The sequence below is a fragment of the Pyxicephalus adspersus genome, chromosome 1 (assembly GCF_032062135.1).
Source record: "Pyxicephalus adspersus chromosome 1, UCB_Pads_2.0, whole genome shotgun sequence".
Taxonomy (NCBI): Eukaryota; Metazoa; Chordata; class Amphibia; order Anura; family Pyxicephalidae; genus Pyxicephalus; species Pyxicephalus adspersus.
In genome coordinates this window covers 143,631,856-143,635,080 of record NC_092858.1, presented here as the reverse complement: position 1 = coordinate 143,635,080, position 3,225 = coordinate 143,631,856, and positions in this window count along the sequence as shown.

Below are 3,225 nucleotides of genomic sequence, written 5' to 3'. Positions count from 1 at the left end.
CCACTTGGGGGGGGGCGCACCAGCCAGAGTCACGGACCATGTATCCCATATGCATCGCAGGCTCAGGGCGGTGGGCAGGTTGTGTCTCTGGACTGGCTCAGACCTGCGATAGGGGTGGCAGGTTCTGGCGTCATGACGTCACTTCGGGGGGAAGTGTCTACCCCTTTGCCACACAGCTCCCCGTGCATGCGCAGTACGGAGTCCATTAATTTAGTGGTCCATATGTCAAAATGGGGGACCATGTATATTATGTAAAAATGTATTTTATTTAAACAGCACATAAATTGATGTATTCTGAAACTTCAATAACTATCATTACACATTTAAAAAAAAAAACTTTTATTGTACACAAAGCTGTTTTTGGAAACAGAAAATATAAGCAAAATTCTGAAAAAAAAACTATGTTAAAAAAATTTGAGTTTAACATTTCAGGCATATATCAAAGAAAAAAACACATACGTAGAACATATCTTCAGTATATTTCCGTATAGCCACACATACATACATACACGTACCATATTAACAGGCTACTTGAAGTAAGGGATTTTTTCAGAATACCATTAAAACAGAAATGCTAATAATTTTATTAAAGTTAAAACCAACATATATACAAAATTGTTAGTCAGTACAATGCCTCACATAACACTATATATGTATTTTTTACAAAAAGGACAGATTACTAATTCACAAATACTTGCTCCCAATGCGTTTCACAGTCAACACTGCTTTTTCAGAGTGTAGGGGCTAGGAGCAGTATCTCTAAAAGAAAAGTATACAACAAAATAAAGATCAATAAGTATACTGCATAACATATAATATACATAGCTCGATCAATCCAGAAGATTCAAAAATTGTTACTTACAATTGAAGTTTACCCACATTTATAGATCAAAGAATAATACATAAAACTAGTATTTCTCTATAGTGTATCCCTTTTAGAGTCAAAATTAACATTTTGATGTGCCAGAAATGTGCACAGTCCTGTTGTGGCTATCATTCTTTGCAAACTGCCCAACCAATCCAAATCTCTGATCTGCATAGTAATTCTGCAGCCCATTGAGATCAATAGTACATGAATGCCTAAAATGACAGGTAAATTATCTATTTTGTTGAGGGAGGCAGAACAAAATTTTTACCTAGACTTTCAGACAGCTCACTCATTTTGCTTTATGTCTTTTAATATATTACCCCGCCAGTGGCATACTACTTACTTTTAAATAATATCTCAGCCCCAGATATATTTGCTGGTGGTTTGTCATGAAAAGTGACATCAGATAATTTGCTACCATGACAGTGTCATCATTTAGGTTTGTTTCAAGTGAAAATTGTAAAGTCTGTATTTTATTTGGTGTTTGATTTTATTATTTATAAGAGCTTCATTAAATCCAGTCCAGATCACCTTTTTAAAAAGGTTGATATGATGCCTTAGGAAAGGAAAAGAGGAAAAGGAATCTCTTCAATGTCTGTTTATGGTGACATTGATAAATGCTGCCTTAGGGCAGGAAAAAGTGCATTTTGCACTTATGATGAATTGAGTCAATAAAACTAAAAAAGGGAAATCTAATACGGACTGCTCAATAGAAAATTCCCCTGTGTGTTCCATTGATTACATCTTTTCAATATTCCAAATACTGAACAATCAGAAGGGCAGAATGTTGAACAGTGTGTATTGTTTATGGGTTTCCATCTGATCAATTAACTAATGGAAAATCTATTGGATCAGTCAGTCAAGTGCAATGTTGGCAGTGGATCTGAGTCATATTTTGCTGAGCCAAGTACACTATTGTATCTTATACTGCATATACCACATACCATATACTGCATTTAGTTCATCTCTCCTGATCTGCTATTCATAGCATATAACTGTGTAAAAAATCTTCTAGGCTGTTATTAACGTTTCATTTGAAGTAGTTTCAGAAGTATTGCAATTACATCATCTTTATAAAATAGGTGAGACATATTTTGTTAGTTTATTTTTTTTGTACTTCAAGCATTTCTGGACATGTTCATGTGAATTGTTGTATAGGTTTGTATTGTGTTCTGTATTACTAAAAAAAATAACCATTTTTTAAGTATATGTAAACCCAATCATTAAAACCTCATATGATCTTTAACATATGATCTTTATTATATAATATATACACATATATTTATATATACAGTCGATTCAGTTGTTCCTGGTACTTGTGAACAAGGATGGTGTTGGAACTGGTAAACTATGGTCATCACACTATGCATCCCTGCATTATTCTGCATATGTGGGGGGAGGGGAAACAGAAGCTTTGGTTTACAGACAGCTGATGGATATGCAGAAGTGGAATAGGAACCTATGCAGCTTATTTCAAGAAACAGTCCAGTTTTCAATACATATTATGCAGTCATAATTCTCTGTTGTCACTATCAGCAAACCCTCCTTGAAAATGCCATACAACCATTATTGGAGGGAGCACACAAGACTTGACGTAACTTCAGGAAATTGCAGGGATTGCAGGAAATCTAAAATGCACAAAGGAAAGAAACATGTTTAATCTTAGTGTCCAAATATACTTTAATAGTAATTAGTTCCAGTGTGCAAATAGTAGAAGTATTGATCAGCCATCTTCTCCAATTCACAACTAAAAGCCATTGCAGGACTTTGCAGGACTTTGAATGTGGCATTCCTCCTACCCATACAAGTGCCATGAATGTGGTCACTACTACTAACTGGGACATATGCCATAAATGTGGCATTCCTCCTAGCCAAGACTGGGCTATGAATGTGGGCATTCATTCTAGCACAGAGCCGGGAAAGTGCCATGAATGTGGGAATTTCTCCTAACCAGGAGAAGTTCTATGAATGAGAGGATTCCTCCTAGACTGGACATGTTCCATGAATGTGGGCATTTCTCCTAGCCAGGGCAGGACTGTGAATGTGGGCTTTTGTCCTAGCACAGAGCCAAGACTGGACTATGACAATTGCCATGAATGTGGGCATTCCTTCTAGGACAGATCCATGACATGTGTTATCAATGTGGGTATTCTACCTTGCCAAGGGATGTGCAATAAATGTGGGCATGCCTCCCAGGACAGAGCTTCGACAGCACAATGACATGTGCCATGAATGTGGCATTCCTCCTAGCCAGGACATGTGCCATGAAAGTGGCATTCCCTCTCACAGGACATGTGCCATGAATGTGGCATTCCTCCTAGCCAGGACATGTGCCATGAAAGTGGCATTCCCTCTCA